Consider the following 19,000-nt stretch of genomic DNA (forward strand, 5'->3'; position numbering starts at 1 on the left):
AAAAACCGGTACCAGCTGCTGCAAATTCATGCCAAATTGTAAAGACCATCTAAGCTAGGAAGAAACTGCATCAACTAACGAGCAAAATAACCAGCTAACATCATAATGACAGGATCAAATTCACACATAACAATATTAACTTTAAATGTAAATGGACTAAATGGTCCAATCAAAAGACACAGACTGGCAAATTGGATAGAGTCAAGACCCATCAGTGTGCTGTATTCAGGAAACCCATCTCACATGCAGAGACACACATAGGCTCAAAATAAAAGGATGGAGGAAGATCTACCAAGCAAATGGAAAACAAAAAAAGGCAGGGGTTGCAATCCTAGTCTCTGATAAAACAGACTTTAAACAAACAAAGATCAAAAGAGACAAAGGCCATTACACAATGGTAAAGAGATCAATTCAACAAGAAGAGCTAACTATCCTAAATATATATGCACCCAATACAAGAGCACCCAGATTCATAAAGCAAGCCCTGAGTGACCTACAAAGAGACTTAGACTCCCACACAATAATAATGGGAGACTTTAACACCCCACTGTCAACATTAGACAGATCAATGAGACAGAAAGTTAATAAGGATACCCAGGAATTGAACTCAGCTCTGCACCAAGCAGACCTAATAGACATCTACAGAACTCTCCACCCCAAATCAACAGAATATACATTCTTCTCAGCACCACATAACACTTACTCCAAAACTGACCACATTGTTGGAAGTAAAGCTCTCCTCAGCAAATGTAAAAGAACAGAAATTATAACAAACTGTCTCTCAGATGACAGTACAATCAAATTAGAACTCAGGATTAAGAAACTCACTCAAAACTGCTCAACTACATGGAAACTGAACAACCTGCTCCTGAATGACTACTGGGTACATAACGAAATGAAGGCAGAAATAAAGATGTTCTTTGAAACCAACGAGAACAAAGACACAACATACCAGAATCTCTGGGACACATTCAAAGCAGTGTGTAGAGGGAAATTTATAGCACTAAATGCCCACAAGAGAAAGCAGGAAAGATCCAAAATTGACACCCTAACATCACAATTAAAAGAACTAGAAAAGCGAGAGCAAACACATTCAAAAGCTAGCAGAAGGCAAGAAATAACTAAAATCAGAGCAGAACTGAAGGAAATAGAGACACAAAAAACCCTTCAAAAAATTAATGAATCCAGGAGCTGGTTTTTTGAAAGGATCAACAAAATTGATAGACCGCTAGCAAGACTAATAAAGAAGAAAAGAGAAAAGAATCAAATAGACGCAATAAAAAATGATAAAGGGGATATCACCACCTATCCCACAGAAACACGAACTACCATCAGAGAATACTACAAACACCTCTACTCAAATAAACTAGAAAATCTAGAAGAAATGGATAAATTCCTCGACACATACACTCTCCCCAGACTAAACCAGGAAGAAGTTGACTCTCTGAATAGACCAATAACAGGCTCTGAAATTGTGGCAATAATCAATAGCTTACCAAATAAAAAGAGTCCAGGACCAGATGGATTCACAGCCGAATTCTACCAGAGGTACAAGGAGGAGCTAGTACCATTCCTTCTGAAACTATTCCAATCAACAGAAAAAGAGGGAATCCTCCCTAACTCATTTTATGAAGCCAGCATCATCCTAATACCAAAGCCGGGCAGAGACACAACCAAAAAAGAGAATTTTAGACCAATATCCTTGATGAACATTGATGCAAAAATCCTCAATAAAATACTGGCAAACAGAATCCAGCAACACATCAAAAAGCTTATCCACCATGATCAAGTGGGCTTCATCCCCGGGATGCAAGGCTGGTTCAATATAAGCAAATCAATAAATGTAATCCAGCATATAAACAGAACCAAAGACAAAAACCACATGATTATCTCAATAGATGCAGAAAGGGCCTTTGACAAAATTCAACAACGCTTCATGCTAAAAACTCTCAATAAATTAGGTATTGATGGGAGGTATCTCAAAATAATAAGAGCTATCTGTGACAAACCCACAGCCAATATCATACTGAATGGGCAAAAACTGGAAGCATTCCCTTCGAAAACTGGCACAAGAGAGGGATGCCCTCTCTTACCACTCCTATTCAACATAATGTTGGAAGTTCTGGCCAGGGCAATTAAGCAGGAGAAGGAAATAAAGGATATTCAATTAGGAAAAGAGGAAGTCAAATTGTCCGTGTTTGCAGATGACAGGATTGTATATATAGAAAACCCCATTGTCTCAACCCAAAATCTCCTTAAGCTGATAAACAACTTCAGCAAAGTCTCAGGATACAAAATCAATGTGCAAAAATCACAAGCATTCTTATACATCAATAACAGACAAACAGAGAGCCAAATCATGAGTGAACTCCCATTCACAATTGCTTCAAAGAGAATAAAATACCTAGGAACGCAACTTACAAGGGATGCGAAGGACCTCTTCAAGGAGAACTACAAACCACTGCTCAATGAAATAAAAGAGAATACAAACAAATGGAAGAACATTCCATGCTCATGGGTAGGAAGAATCAATATCGTGAAAATGGCCATACTGCCCAAGGTAATTTACAGATTCAATGCCATCCCCATCAAACTACCAATGACTTTCTTCACAGAATTGGAAAAAACTACTTTAACGTTCATATGGAACCAAAAAAGAGCCCACATCACCAAGTCAATCCTAAGCAAAAAGAACAAAGCTGGAGGCATCACGCTACCTGACTTCAAACTACACTACAAGGCTACAGTAACCAAAACAGCATGGTACTGGTACCAAAACAGAGATATAGATCAATGGAACAGAACAGAGCCCTCAGAAATAATGCCACATATCTACAACTATCTGATCTTTGACAAACCTGACAAAAACAAGCAATGGGGGAAGGATTCCCTATTTAATAAATGGTGCTGGGAAAACTGGCTAGCCATATGTAGAAAGCTGAAACTGGATCCCTTCCTTACACCTTATACAAAAATTAATTCAAGATGGATTAAAGACTTAAACATTAGACCTAAAACCATAAAAACCCTAGAAGAAAACCTAGGCATTACCATTCAGGACATAGGCATGGGCAAGGACTTCATCTCTAAAACACCAAAAGCAGTGGCAACAAAAGCCAAAATTGACAAATGGGATCTAATGAAACTAAAGAGCTTCTGCACAGCAAAAGAAACTACCATCAGAGTGAACAGGCAGCCTACAGAATGGGAGAAAATTTTTGCAAGGTACTCATCTGACAAAGGGCTAATATCCAGAATCTACAATGAACTCAAACAAATTTACAAGAAAAAAACAAACGACCCCATCAAAAAGTGGGCAAAGCACATGAACAGACACTTCTCAAAAGAAGACATTTATGCAGCCAAAAAACACATGAAAAGATGCTCACTATCACTGGCCATCAGAGAAATGCAAATCAAAACCACAATGACATACCATCTCACACCAGTTAGAATGGCAATCATTAAAAAGTCAGGAAACAACAGGTGCTGGAGAGGATGTGGAGAAATAGGAACACTTTTACACTGTTGGTGGGACTGTAAACTAGTTCAACCCTTGTGGAAGTCAGTGGCGATTCCTCAGGGATCTAGAACTAGAAATACCATTTGACCCAGCCATCCCATTACTGGGTATATACCCAAAGGATTATAAATCATGCTGCTTTAAAGACACATGCACACGTATGTTTATTGTGGCACTATTCACAATAGCAAAGACTTGGAACCAACCCAAATGTCCAACAATGATAGACTGGATTAAGAAAATGTGGAACATATACACCATGGAATACTATGCAGCCATAAAAAATGATGAGTTCATGTCCTTTGTAGGGACATGGATGAAATTGGAAACCATCATTCTCAGTAAACTATCACAAGGACAAAAAACCAAACACCGCATATTCTCACTCATAGGTGGGAATTGAACAATGAGAACACATGGACACAGGAAGGGGAACATCACACTCTGGGGACTGTTGTGGGGGGAGGGGGGAGGGATAGCTTTAGCAGATATACCTAATGCTAAATGACGAGTTAATGGGTGCAGCACACCAGCATGGCACATGTATACATATGTAACTAACCTGCACATTGTGCACATGTACCCTAAAACTTAAAGTATAATAAGAAAATAAAAATAAAAATAAAAATAAACAAGATAAGAACGCCCACTCTCACCATATGTATTCATTGTAGAACTGAAAATCCAGAGAAATCAGGTAAGAAAAAGAAATATATAAAAGATATCCAAATCAGAAATGAAGAAGTTAAATTGTCACAGTTTGCAGACATCATGGTATTAAATACAGAAAACTAGCAATTACACCAAAAACTGTTAAAACTTTGAAATTATCTTTTTTATTTTATTTTATTTTATTTTATTTTATTTTTGAGATAGAGTCTTGCTCTGTCACCCAGGCTGGAGTGCAATGGTGCAATCTTGGCTCACTGCAACCACCTTTCGGATTCAAAGGATTCTCGTGCTTCAACCTTTCAAGTAGCTGGGATTACAGGCACACACCACTATGCCTGGCTAATTTTTGTATTTTTAGTACAGACAGGGTTTTGCCATGTTGGTCAGGCTGGTCTCAAACTCCTGACCTCAAGTGATCCACCTGCCTTGGCCTCCCTAAATGCTGGGATTACAGGCATGAGCCACCAAACTCAGCCAAAATTATCTCTTGAACATATCAATGCATTGTGATTGTTTGCTTCAGTTATACATATGGCTTGTCTTCAGATTATAAACATTACAAAGATCTAATACAGTTGAGAGTTTGTCATGAAGCTCCAGAATTATGAAAAAGAGATAATACGTGGTTGGGAACCAGACAGCTATGAGTTCTAAAAACTACATGTATTCTATTCTCCAATTAGTTTTGTCAACTTACTTTTGTTAAGTGACTTTGTTTTGTTAAGGAACTTTGCATTCTACAATTTCCAAATGGAAACGCTGGCCTAGACCACTGTTTCCAAAAGTATATATATATATATGTAGTATACAGTTATTTTATAGTGTGTCAACAAAAAATACTTGTAGCTATCTAATTTTCATTAGGCATATCTGACTGCCCTTACCTTATTCTCATTTTTCTTTTTATCCAGCATTTATTGTTACTGAAACACCAGGGGTTTGTTCTAGGTCCTGCTGCTTGCAGCACAGAAAGCCAATCACTGAGACAACAAGTATTGCCAAAGAAGAAGGTTTACTCTGGTACTGCAGCCAAGGAGATGGGAATTCAGTCTCAAATCCATCTTCCTGATTGACTAAAACTATGGGTTTAAATAGCAGGGAAGAAATGCAACAATGTATAAGAAACCAGGAACTAGGAGAGAGGCAAGGAAGCAATTATGAGGATGAGGCATCTGGCATGTCATTGTCTGGGTGTGGTAACATGGTAAGTTTCAGTTCTTTGATTTTTTTTTTTTTTTTTTTTTTTTTGAGAGGCCTGAAGGTCATTTCCTGAGGAGGGAACTCAGATAAAACAAATGTAAGTTTCAACCTTTAAGACCAAAGGGGTCCATTTCTGTGTTTATCTATAAAAAACTACCTATGGTACTACTGGGTTGATTTCAGCTAATTTTCATTAGGCACATCTGACTGGCTTTACCCTACTTTCATTTTTTCTTTTATGTAGAATTCATTACCATCTGAAATACTATAGCATATGTTTATTTACTGTGTTTCTAATGTATTTTCTCTCTCTCTCTGCTAAAATGTAAGCCCAATGAGGGCAGTAGGTTTTCTCTGTTTAACTCACTCATATCCCAAGCACCTAGAATCATGCCTCGGACATAGCACTAACTTAATAAACATTTGTTGAATAAGTATTTGGACATTGATCACATGTATCAAAGTTAATGTAAACAGACAACCTTAGTTCTTATAGTATAAGAAAAATATAATGACTTTAGCTTCTATAGTATAAGAGAAAAAGTCTACATTCTATCTATGGCACATTTACAGACAAATCTAGATTAAACACAATACTCAGGAAACTGTATAATTGGGTTTATTGAATTCCTGGCAACTGTTAAAATATTCCTTTCAAACTTCTGTTTTGAAAATACTTCTAATACCTTATGATTAATGGGTAAGAAAAATATGACTTTTTTCAATTATTCATAATTTTGCAGAGTCTCAGAGCACTCATTCTAAACATTACTTCTCATTATGCAACAATAAACCATAGAAATAAAAAGTCTGGAAGGCTGAGCTGAAAGGGTACTCATCACAATTAAATCTCTAACATGAGCTAATTTTAAGGTTATTTTTATCTTTCTCCTAAAAATGTGAGTCAATAAAAATTCTGCTAAACTATTATTTGGAGTTTAAATATGTCTGGCTATTTCTAAATGACTTAATATGAAAAGCATTAACTTAAAACAAGCAGACATTTGAATCTTTAGAAAATCATGTTAGATAAACTTGTACTTTAGGAAGTATTTATAATATCAGCTTGCTGCTATGCAAAGGCATAGCTGCCCTAAGGCTAAACACATAGAAAGTTTCACCTGAAATAGATAGCGCCACAAGGCATTCCTTATCTCAGGTTTGATATGCCTGTCTTTTTTAAATAAAGGAACTTTAAATTCCTAGGCAGTCTTATCATAAGCAGCAGCTGGCTAAATGTAGAATGATTATGTAACTTGGCATTCAAACAAGGACACTTGAGAATGAAATGAAATACCTTTAACCATCACCCAGAAACAGAGCCTTCTGTCACCCATGCCAGTTGAATAGGCAAGGCTGGCCAACATTGTCCTCACACCTCGTTGAGCCAGTTTCTGTCAAGTAATCTGAAGATAAAACCACAGGCCCATGTATATTAAGGGCCAATTGTTTCACCACAAAAAAATTCATTAAGTGTAAATTAATATGCTAAAAGACTTGGTTAGTCAAAACAAGCTTTATCCTTCAAAGTAGAAAAAAATTCAATGAAGAAATAAACTGCTTGCCATTTTTTTGAGGAATCGTTTGTAGTATAAGAAGAGCTGATTAACAAAATCTGATTTACTGTTGCAGGCCTTTAATCTCAATTAGGGTTGAAATGTATTCCCAACAGATAATAATGTTAGATCCAAGCAAAATAGTCACTTGTTTTATTGTAATAAAAGTGATCTACCAAAAAAACCCACAATCTTACCTTTCCTCCATATCACTTTAATTCCCTACATATTTATGTTTGCAAAATCTGTATAATAAAACCATGAATTGTTTTTTGGACTTTTCAAATGAAGAAAATTTTATAAAACCACAAGAGCCAGTAATTTTTATCACACTGAAATGCTTTTTAAAGCTATTCAAAATGGATAGTACATTGAGTTCAACTCCTTTTTAAGATTAGAATACTGTAATAAGTAAAATTAAGTCACCCCTAATGATTATAGCATAAATTGGCTACATTATGTAGAATGTTATCCTTTAGGCCTTATATTTTTGACTTAACAAATATGTCCATACTTTGTGTACCCAGATTCTCTCTTTTGCCACATGGAAGGATGACTTATCATTGGCTAGATTACACTTTAATGAATTCAAGACATCATTTCTCTAATTTAGTAATATTGCTGCACTATTATCCACCATCTTCATTTCATAGCACTGAGGAATAGCATTCTATTACCACTATACTGTTGGCCATATAAATACATCTAGAGCAAACAGACACTTCAGTCATTCTGTGAGGCTCTCTGTGCTTTTATTTTTTTTTTAATGGCTCAATGGGAAAAAAAAGATTTTGGGGGTATAATATTGTGGAAAATGCTTAAGTTTAAATATTGAGATTGTTAAATATTCATCTCCCATTACCTGTTGCTATTCTGAAAGCATTTGAAAATCAAGAAGGTATAACATTTTCACACAGAGAACAGTTCAGAGGAGAGGATAACAGTCCAAAGGAAAAATAAACGACAAGAGGGGAAGGAAAATGGTAACATAGGTATTTGTTCCATTGCACCATTTTGTAAAGTAAAACAAATCTCCTGAATGGACAAATGAAATACCTTTCCATTCAGACACCTTTTTGCTTTGGTATTATCCTCTGTTTTCCCACTCAACTTACAAATTCAAAAGCTGCAATTGTCTTTTTTCAAGGAAACAGAGAAAACATTACTGAGTTGTTAATATTCTTTCTTCTACCAAAGAATAAATTGTAAGTGCCATAAAGAGAGCATGTCCAACCTCTCCAGTTGTCAAATGAAAACCCTTCATGAGTTTCCACTATGGGGAACACCATGAGGGCAGCATTAGTTGCCAATATTTTTTGCCATTTTCCTCAGCTCTTTAAAAGGCCTCTATTGCTTCTTAAAAGATAATTATTAAATGTAGTGTATATCTGATAAGGGATTAATATCAAAGTATTTTTTAAAACTCTGACAACTCAACAACAAAAGACAAACAACCCAATTCAAAAATAAGTGAAGGACTTGAATAGACATTTCTCCAAAGAAGACATACAGAGGGTGAAGAAGAATATGAAAAGATGCTCAACATCACTGATCATCAGGGAAATGCAAATCAAAACCATGATACGATACACCTGATTTTGAATGGCAAAACAGAGAGGGTGAGAGATTGAGTTAGTTGCAGAAAGACATGGCTAGTCATCAGCGAAGCAGGGACTTCAACTCTGACTGACTCCACCAAACACAATTTTAATCACTACACTAAGCAGTAGAGAAGAATGAAAAAAATGTCTTTTGAGTCAGACACATTAGGTTTGAGCATCAATTGTGCCATGTACTAGCTAAGTGATTGAGGTAAGTGTTGACTTCTCTGATTCTTAGCTTCTCCAATTCTATAAACAGGCACCTCACTGACTTCCTGCGGCAGAACGTAACAAAAGAGCAACACGTAGCACAGCACCTGCCATATGAGGAGGTCTGCAAATGCTACAATAGAAATAGTTTATTCACCCTCCAAAGATCCCTATGAATACAGGGCGGGGTTTCTAGTCAAGTTAATGGTGCAGAGGTACCGGGTGTCAGCTGACTCAGGAGGTACAGTAACCTAAGCCAGGGGTAACTTCGTTGCTTTGGATATTGGTTCTTCTGATCAGCAACCCAGTGTTTTATCTGTGCTGCCTGTATTTCTCATCACGCACAGTAAACGACGTTACCTGAAAGTTCAACAGAAGTTTTTTTAAAAAAATAATGCTATTCAGTCCACTTGGAAGAATCTTACAATATGCAAATTTAAATTCAAGAGTTTGCCTCTACCCTTTTGATTTATAGATATGGATGCTGTACTGTGATTGCTCAACCATAGACTGGCTTGACACCTACAGATCTCTGTATCATGAAAAGTTATAGTCACGCCCTCAGCTAACACTCACTGACACCCCATAACAAAACTCCATGGAGAGATTCAGTCATTTGTCAATGTCAGAAACAAAATTCCATGTGGGTGCCTGCTTTCAAAACACTGAATTCCCCATCTGGCAAGATCCTAATGAACAAAGGAAAGATCTATGTTTAATGAAGCAATACCCTTTTGGTAGATATTTCTTGACAGCTGTACCTTGGGGCCATTGCATTTCTGGCAGACTGGCTACACCTTCAAAAAGACAAAAATCCTAAAACGATCATGTATTCAAATGCTGAAGGGCACAACACATAAATTCCCCTTTCCCTCTTGCTGATTCCATGGAATGAGACTAACTTTCAATCAAGCTAGTTGAAGTGAGGTGTACTTAACTAATTTCACTTTATGCTATGTGTTTTTTTAAACTACTGCACTCTTGCTGTGAAACAAGGCTGAATCAATGAAAGCCAAATGTACCTTTAGTGAGGAAAAGGCCCCGTGAGCAATAAAAGACATTTTAGAATCCATAAGGATAATAGTGTAAGAGCTCCAAATGTGTGCCATGATTTTCTCCATATTACTTTTTGTGTATCTAATTCATATTTCAGAAAGTAAATAATAATATGGAAAAGTAAAAGAACAAGAAGAAAACATTGGCAGCACTGGACCTACACCAGGCATCCCCAAAGGCAGGTGGAAAACGATTGCACCCCTAGCTCCTGTAATTGTCAGGAAGAGCAGAAAGGGCTCCCTCAGGCCCCTCATAGCAAGCAAGGGGAAGAGATGCAAGATTTTTCAAAAGGCAAGATTCTAATCACTACCCTAAGATTTGTAAATCCAAGAACTCTTTTTTGTTGTTGTTTTCTACTCTATCAGTTAGGAATGATTTGGGCTGCAAATAACAGAAAATCCTAAACAGACCCAAACAGATGAACTATCTGCACCATACAAGACCAGAGGAGGTTGTCTAGGTGGCTGTAGTTGCTCAGCAGTGTCAACAGGGACAACCTTTGTGCTTTATTATCCTTAGTATGTGGCCTTCACACTCATCATGACAAAATGACTTTTGTCTTTACCAGTGGGAATGAGAAAGAAGGGGCTTACCAATTTTATCTGTCTCTCCCTTTTAAAAAGATGCCCTTGATTCCTGCTCTTGCAGACGTCTTATAATGGTATAGTTTCCCTGAAAACAGAGCTTGAGATAAAGACGTAGCTTCAGGGAGTTTACATAGGAATGTGATGTCAGGGAGCAGGTGTGAGGAATGAAGAAAGCTGGAAAGGGGGAAAAACCATTCTAAGGACACATTATCCAGTTGGCCATCACCACAGATGACTTGCAAAAGAACTACGGAGTCTTCCAAATGCTTCTCAGAACTTAGACCTGGCAGATAAAAGGGGACACATCTGTCTGTTGCTGCCCTCCCATCAGTCACAGGTGCTCCATGAGTGCTAACATCCCACATCTCTAGTGTGGGCTTCCCATGTTGCAGGATCTGAGAAGCCCCACAGCAGAAAATGAAAGCCATGACCTGGGCTGGAAGCACAAGCTGCAAGGCTGTCCCTGCATAATCAGTGCTTGTGTGTGACCAGAGACCACAGGGCAGCTGGAATCAGAGGAGGGGCTCAGGGAAAAGGAAATAGTGCCCATGAGTGGGGCCAGGATAGGCCTCATTGGCCCAACCTTTCTGGCCTCTGCAGCAGCAGGAGAGGGAGAGAAGATGAGTATTTGTAGTCAGGCAGTGTCACCCTGCAGGATTCTGTTGGCAAAAGGGAACGAGAATGGATGCTGGGCAAGCCACCACCAGAGTCAGCTGCCACTCCCTGGCTAATTATAAAACGGGTTTCCAAAAACTTATTGTCACCTAAAAGCAAAGTAAGAGTCATGCTGATTATGTTTTCTTTTAAACTGTTGTCCTTTGAGCAAATGAGCTAGATTTTGTTTTTTTAATTACTACAACTTGTGCTAAATTTTTCTCTAATCAAGAGAAAGCAGAGAGTGGTCACCACTTGTCTTAAATGTCTTGCTTTTGACACAGCTGCCTGAGGAGGCAGGCCTGGTTGGAAGGAACAGGAGCGTGGGCAAGAACACAGGAAGGAAAGCAAGGCCTGGGATTGATTGTCCCAAGCAGACCCCAACACCACAGCCACAGTCAGCCGCAGGGGTCTGGAAGGAGGGAGACCGCCTTCCATGTGGGGGCCAGGGACTCAGGGGGAGGAGCTGGGAGATTGTGGGGGACTTCCATCTTTAGCCCTGGACCCAGCAGTGAAGCTCTCCACCCTTTAGTGAGTGACAAAGACTGGGGAGGGCCAATGTCTTTGGCTGTACTGGAGGTTAGGTGAAAAAAAGTAGAAGTTATCTGTAATTCAATCATGCATACACTTTCCAGCATTCATCTTTCTGGTTTTCCTCTCAAAAAAGATAGTAGCCTTCCAAAGTGAACCAAGAAATACCAACCGTGGCTCGAACTTCAGTTTGCCTCTAACTGCATTTTCATACATTGCCCTAAAGGGGCACACTTCTCATTGCTTACTAGTCACATTTGCTTCAGTTATAGTTTTCATAGAATTCTTTTGAAAAGTATGCTGTGACATCTCATTCCCTGTGCTATAAAACTCAAAGATGGACACATCTGCTTGAAGTATCTTGTTTCACAGTCTCCACTGTGACAGCTCATATGCCCCCCAAGGACTGCCCCTTGGCCCCTCTGTGGTGTATTAGGGCACACTCATGCTGATCATCTGCATGAGCTCCTCCACTGATTTTACACTTTAAAAGCTGGATATTTTCAATTCACCAGAATCCTGAACTAGTCATTTGTGTTAAAAATCAGACTTCCTGAGTTTGGGGGAGGTTTTATACAGAAGCAAATTGTTCTTAAAAAACAACTTATGTGACATTTTATCCTTTATGTCTGAACTGTTTTTTTAAAGCTATGTTTAATACTCAGTAATTTTTTATTACACTTTGAAAATGTTTTTGGAAGGGTTTTCATTCATGTTTATTTTCCCAACTTCCTACTTTACTGTCAGCTGTTATTTGTAAATAGATACTATTTATAAATCAGACTTATTGGCATAATTGTGGTGTTATTTATATGAATCACATGTGAATAAGTATGTTCTTTTTTGAGAATTTATACATAGTATTTTTATTTTTATTAAGCAAAATTTTAAAAAGAAATGTGCTATCCTGATATTCTGTAAATATTTTGGGTATTTTCTGAGCAGCATATAGATGAAGTCTCATTTGAATAATCCCTAAATTCAAGTTTATCAAATTAATTTAATAAACTCTTGAAAATTAGATATATTTCTCACTTCCTAGCTGGATATTTTGGTGAAGCATCTAGGACACCAACACCACCACCTTTCCAGCAGAATAAAGAGCATATTCACACAGTCGGCTTAGTGGTTGTGGCGCTTTTCCCTCTTGCTGCCAGCTCCCCACTGGCCCTGTGCAGGCTCCTGCCTAGGCTGGTGAGGGCAAGATAAGGGAAGTGTTCAGTACTTCCAGGCACAACAAAGGGAACTCCACAGGCTGACACAGACGCTCGCTCGCATGCAAGGAAAATCTCATTTTCCTCCCAAAGCTGTCCCACCACGGCCCCAGGATAACCGTGGCTCTTCCGGATAGTGACAGGGAGGGAGCTGAAGCACTGTCTCAGAGGCTGCAGAGCCAGTGAACGTGTCTCAGAGCCCCCTGGCTGAACCCCAAGACTCAGAGCTTTGCCTCCAGGTTGAGCTTCAACCTGCAGACAACCTTCAAAGGGCACACCAGCACCCCAGAATCAAGCATGGATGAAAGTGAGGCTGGCACTGAAAATGAGCAGAGACCACGAAAACTAAAACACTCTTCACACTCAAGAACGCACTTCTTTTTTTTTTAATTAGGCAAAGAACTTTATTAATCTTTGTTTCAAACTTTATTCCCAGGTTTTTTCAGCTTAATTAGCTGCAAAGAATGAATTGTGTATAAGCAAAAACTAAAAACAGCTGCAGTATCCAAGGGACTTGGGCTTAAAAATATTATAGATTTAGATTTTATGAGATCCATAAACAATTTTGAAAAGCAGTCATAATATAAAATAGCAGCTCCCAGTAACTTCTTCAACTTCTATTTTCTTTAGAAGTTGACTCAGTGCTATACCTAATGCTAAATGACGAGTTAATGGGTGCAGCACACCAACATGGCACATGTATACATATGTAACAAACCTGCACATTGTGCACATGTACCCTAAAACTTAAAGTATAATAATAATAAAATTAAAAAAAAAAAAGAAGTTGACTCAATTCACTTTGCCTCATTCTTGGAAGCCTCATCAAAATTCTCCACAAGATCAGGAACTTCATTATCATCATCATCATTCTCTCCGGCAGCAAGTGGTGCTTTTCCATCTACAGATAGTTTGGTGGAGCTCCAGCCAGTCTCCTTAAACTAGTCAGTCTGCACCAAGCTGGTTTACAATGGTAAACCAGCTGGTAGCATTTCTTTCAGCAGCTTTGTCCCAGCATGGCCTGTCATGGTGAAAGTGTTCCCAGAGATACCTGACCTTTAGCGTTGCTAAAGTGGATTGCTGTTCATTGGTTTGTAAACATATTCACCTCTTCAGTACCAGAGATAGTGTTTACCCCTAACTTCTTTAAGGAGAGCTGAATTTTTTTCTAATCTGCTGCAGCTGTTCTATGGACCACCTTCTTCCTTCCGCAAGCAGTTGCTTTCTCACCAGTGCACACTGGTGCCTGCAGTCGGCTGAGCTTTCCCTGGTTCATGATTGTTGCTTTCAAATTGTTGGAGAGGAAAAGGGGCAGCAAGAGGGACTAGTGAAATGGGAGAGTTCCCTGATCCACCTTGCAGGACATGCGACAGGGATGTGGCTCATCTATTTGGCCACCATGCACACTCCAACCCCTATGGGAGGGGGAACACACAGACGAGCAGGTGCAGGAGCCAGGGCCAGAGCCCCTGGGCTCTGACCCCACAGCAGCATCCAGGGGTGGTAGCCTGAGACTCCTGAAGCCCAAGTGGGCACGTGTCACAGTGCACTCTTCTAGCTTTGCGGTTCGCAGATGGCTTACATGTTAACCAACTCAGTGCCTTCTCGGTACCTGAGTCCTTGTTCAGCATCCAGGAAGAATCAGGTCACACACAGACTCAGGGATGAATGTGGGGTTTTTATTGAGTGGTGAGGTGGCTCTCAGCGGGATGGATAGGGAGCTGGAAAGGGGATGGAGTGGGAAGGTAATCTTCCCCTGGGGTTTGGCTGCCCAGTGGCCAATCTTGTCTCCAACTGTCCCCAACCAAACTCCTCTCAGCATTCAGACACTCCTTCTCTTCTTTATGTTGCACCATTCTGCCATTCTTCTGCTCTTCTGTTTGTCCCCTCATGGAGCCTGGGGTTTGGGGTTTATATGAGTACAGGATGGGGACATGGTAGGCCAAAAGGCAATATTTTTTTTCCTATTTTAGGGAGCAAAAATAGGAGTGCCTGTTCTCATTTAGGGCCATGGGTTTCCAAGCTTGGGGGTGGGGCCTTTTCCAGGGAACTTCTTTTTTCTACCCAGTATTTCCCTGTCTCCAGTCTGTATCACTAGGGTTGGCACTCAAGGGGTCTCAGGTAGAACAGCTGAGATTAGGTGCTCCACATGGAGATGCAAAATGGCCTCAAGAATTCATTTCTATAGCATATACCTGCCCCACACACAATGAAAAAAGAAAAGAAAAGAAAAAGACACAAGATAGAGCTGGAGCTATATTAGCCAAAGTCTACAAGCAGAACATCTGGGGAAAAAATCTATAAAGGACAGTTAGTCTCCCTTCTGGATAGTATTCAGAAAAAAATCTTTACTTTTCTAATTAGTGTGAAGTTAACTTAGAGAAAACAGGAAAGTGGTAAAGGAAACACAAATTGAGAGTCAAATGGACCTGGATTCAAATCCAGACTCGAATTTACTATTCCTAATTCATCTATGCCTTGCAGATACAGATTAGAAAAGGAAAAATCAAAACTGAAACCAGACTCAGATGCTGGCTTCCCAGAACTTGTGCCCTATCAGGTAAAAGAGACACTAGACAGGTAGTCCTGCACGGGCGATATCAGTCTCAAGCAAGCCCTGAGCCAACCCAACTACCCTAGTGCAGAATGTTAGGAAAGGCTCTGCTGTGGCCCAAATGGAGAGAAGTCCATCAAGGAGAGAAACACATTGTGTGCATTTCCTCAGTCACAGAGAACTGGGAGGGCTCCACTGCGAGAGCAGTTCAGGGTCCCTATGTGGTGGGAGCAATTCAGCAGTGAGCCACTTGCCGAAGGTGGGCCCTGAGCTGCGGGAGCACCAGCAGGTCGACGAAGTTCCTCTGAGCGAGGTGGGGCTATTTCCTAAGGGCAGTTGGCAGCCACTGAAAACATTTGGTAGGGAGGGGGCGTGGTCAGGCTTGCCTTTATAGAAAGTTTATTTTTGTTGACTATGAGAGGACTGCATTGCAGACGGTAAAACTGGTAGCAGGGAGTCTGATGGGAGCCACTTGGAATAATCCAGGAGAGAGATGATCTGCACCTGAACAAGACAACTGTAAGGCAGGAGTGGAGAAGAGGAAATAAGATGGAGGAGTTTGAGGGTTGAATTGAATAGGAGTGGAGGGTGTAGAAAAGGGAAAAGGGAGGCACCGAGAGGGATGGGCCTCTCTTGGCTATCGCTGGACCAGGGGTGGGGGTGAGGTGCTACTCACAGAGCAGTGACCCATCTAAGACAGGAGTGGGTTGGGAGGACAGGTGGAGACTGTTGGCCAGAGCTCAGGAGAGAGTTTGGAGCTACAATGGCTATTTGGGGAATCTCCGCAAGGTTGTTAACCGATGGCATCCAAGTAGAAGAGGCCACAAAGGGAGCGTATGTAGAGAAAGGATCCTAGAGGACAGGCCCATAAGGAACAGCTGCTTTTAAGAGCAGGCAGAGGAAGAGATGTCATCAGAGGAGATTGGGAAGCATGCCCCGGGGCTGCTGGAGAACAGAGACCCCATCTGTTTGGTTCTCCATTGCAGTCTCAGGTCTCCAAACAAGGCCTGAGACAACAGACATATTTGTTATGTAAATTAGCTGCTGATGACCACATGACATTGCAGAAAAAAAAAATCAGATCTCAGGAAGAAGAGCATTCTCAAGAGAACCTGAAGTTGTGTTTACCTGTGGAGGGTGTTTCTGCCCTTCGAGAGTAGGCCACTGTGAGCCACCATAAATAGTTCTCCTTAGTCCATAAAATGCCATGGACATTACTAGCAAAGTCTACCATAGGCAGAGGTGAGTAACAGGCTTTGTGTGGGTCGCCCCAGCCCTGTAGAAGCCAGCTTAGCCCATATGAGACCTGAAATAGTCTGAAAGCTCTCAGATCCCTGTCCATCCTTTTTATCATCTAAGGATCCCCTGCCCTGTCCTTGTGAGTGCCATGAACTCTATTGCCTTTCTCAGCAATCACTAAAATTCATGTGTGTTTCAGTTCACCCCAGCCCAGCTCTTCCTCCAGGAACTACCCCCTAATTGCTCCCCTCATCCAGGAGCCAGACTCCTCTAACTCTCACAGACTCCACCTATTGTCCTTGGACACTTAATTTTTTTTTCTTTTCTTTTTTTTTTTGGAGATGGGGTCTCACTCTGCCACCCAGGCTGGAGTGCAGTGGCACCATTATGGTTCTCTGCAGGTTCGAACTCTGGGTGTTTATTACTAATTTCTGGGTATTTGCTGTCTTTTCTATTCAACCATGTAACAAGGTGCTGAGAACAGGTCATTTTATGGGTTTTCTGCACCCACAATGTCTAGAAAGTATCACATCTTCCATAAATATTTGTTGACAATCAATAGTCCCATCCTCATTCCCATGGCGCCATGTCCATCGATCACAGAAATAATACGACATTTGCCACAGTGCGTGGGCATGTTGGTGTTTTTGTCTTTCCCATTAGCAAGAAATAAGAGCATTAGAAATAAAAGATATGTTTTTATTAGTAGTACTTGAAGAAATCTGAGTAAACTGATTGAAAATTCTATTTATTTTTGTAAACGTGTTTCTAACACCACTTATTTTATTTTCTTTGATCATTTTAGCTACAAAATAAAAGTAGCACTTCCAGAATAGAAGGCTTTTATAATAAGAACACATTCAAGGTCAAAGTGTTCTCTTTCCTTCCCGGGAATGTTGTACTGGCCTCTACCATGGAAGGAGAAGAACATCTCCCACCTCAGGCCCTTGAAGCTCCTCGTTGCATTAGCTGCCTGGTTGTGAAATCTGTGTTACCAAGCACTCCCAGGCATGAATTATAAGTCCTGGGAGAGTGGGAACAACTAAAGAACATTTTGATTGGGGATAGAACCCAGTTCTCTTTAGTAAGACACCTTAAGGTGTTTTGCGTTCTGCAAGGACAGATAGTAAATGGTCAACAGGCAAGTATTCACACACAGGTAAGACACAGGTCATCTTACATGTGTAAGCTGATTTTATGGGCCCTAATTTTTCAAAAACTTTGCTTCATTAGGCTTAAGTGTGACCACTGACCATTTCAACAACATTGACCTCTCTGTTTTGGCTCAGTCATTAATTATTGATGTAGCCTTGATAAAATCACTTCAGTCTCTGAACTTCAGCTTTAACTGTAAAATAAAAAGGATTTGTCTCATGTCATCTTGAATCTCTTAAAATTCTATCCTTGATTCTGAGACTTAAACATTGCAGAAAGAAATGCAGCATTTTTTGATGCCCTGTGTGTATCTCTATTGCAGCTCTAACTGCAATCTATTCAAATCAGTTCTTGAATAGTTCATTTCTCCCACTAAAACGAGCTCCATGGGAGCAGGAATGAGTCCTATTACCTCTGGGGCCCCAGGTAGAGCAAAGAGCTCTCAGCACCCATGGGTCCAAAGTCCCTTACCAAGTAGATGAACACGCCAGCTCTATGCCGGCTCTCATACTTCTGGATCCTCTAGCCTGCTTACATCCCACTTCACCTTTGGCTTGGTGAACCCAAGCGAAATGGAATTCATTGAAAGGCCCATGATGGCTGCCCTTACCTGCCTGTCTTATGTCTCTTTGTGCCCACAGAAAGCACCTGGGACCAGAAAAACGTAGATGTGACTGTGCAAAAACATAGAAGATGAGGAAGACAGGTCTTCACACTTGTCTATAAGGCCTTTTTATTAATCACTATTCTTTGCCGTTCACCTGAACTATTCTTTAACTCACATTCTAGGTTAGAAGATAGCAGATTCCTAGAATGTTCAACATTACCTGATACTTAAAGCAGCACAAGGCTTCACCTAAAATAAATCTTGAAGTGACTTACAAAGCTAATGAATCTGGTGTGACTCCTTTCAATATTTTCATTACATTGAGCCACTAAAAGCTCATTTTAAAAAATCTAGGATTTGAAAGAAACAACCTACTATACTGAAAAGTTTAATTTCATTTATCACCATTTTGGAATAATCTACCTGAATAAAGTTTCAAAGTACTTCTAGATTCTTAGACCCAGGCAATACTTTATAGTTTTAGTAAGGACTTTCAACCCTTTTCTTCCAGTTCAAGAAAGGCTCTGTCATCTTCATAAATGACAGAACAATCATGGTCCTTGGCGGGCCTCCCTCCACGGCCAACAGTGTGAAGCCTATCTTGAATGAAAGTCTAACTACTCCATTTGTACTTATAAGAT

General features: G+C 40.0%; 1 protein-coding gene and 1 pseudogene across 6 annotated transcripts in view; both read right to left on the minus strand.

Moving 5' to 3' along the window:
* The window catches only part of PXDNL (peroxidasin like), a 522,985-nt gene that overhangs the window by 393,122 nt on the left and 110,863 nt on the right, over positions 1 to 19,000 (minus strand). The window lies entirely within an intron of this gene.
* LOC112134676 (transcription factor BTF3-like) lies at positions 13,602 to 18,347 on the minus strand (annotated as a pseudogene).

Source organism: Pongo abelii, chromosome 7 (assembly GCF_028885655.2).
Source record: "Pongo abelii isolate AG06213 chromosome 7, NHGRI_mPonAbe1-v2.0_pri, whole genome shotgun sequence".
Taxonomy (NCBI): Eukaryota; Metazoa; Chordata; class Mammalia; order Primates; family Hominidae; genus Pongo; species Pongo abelii.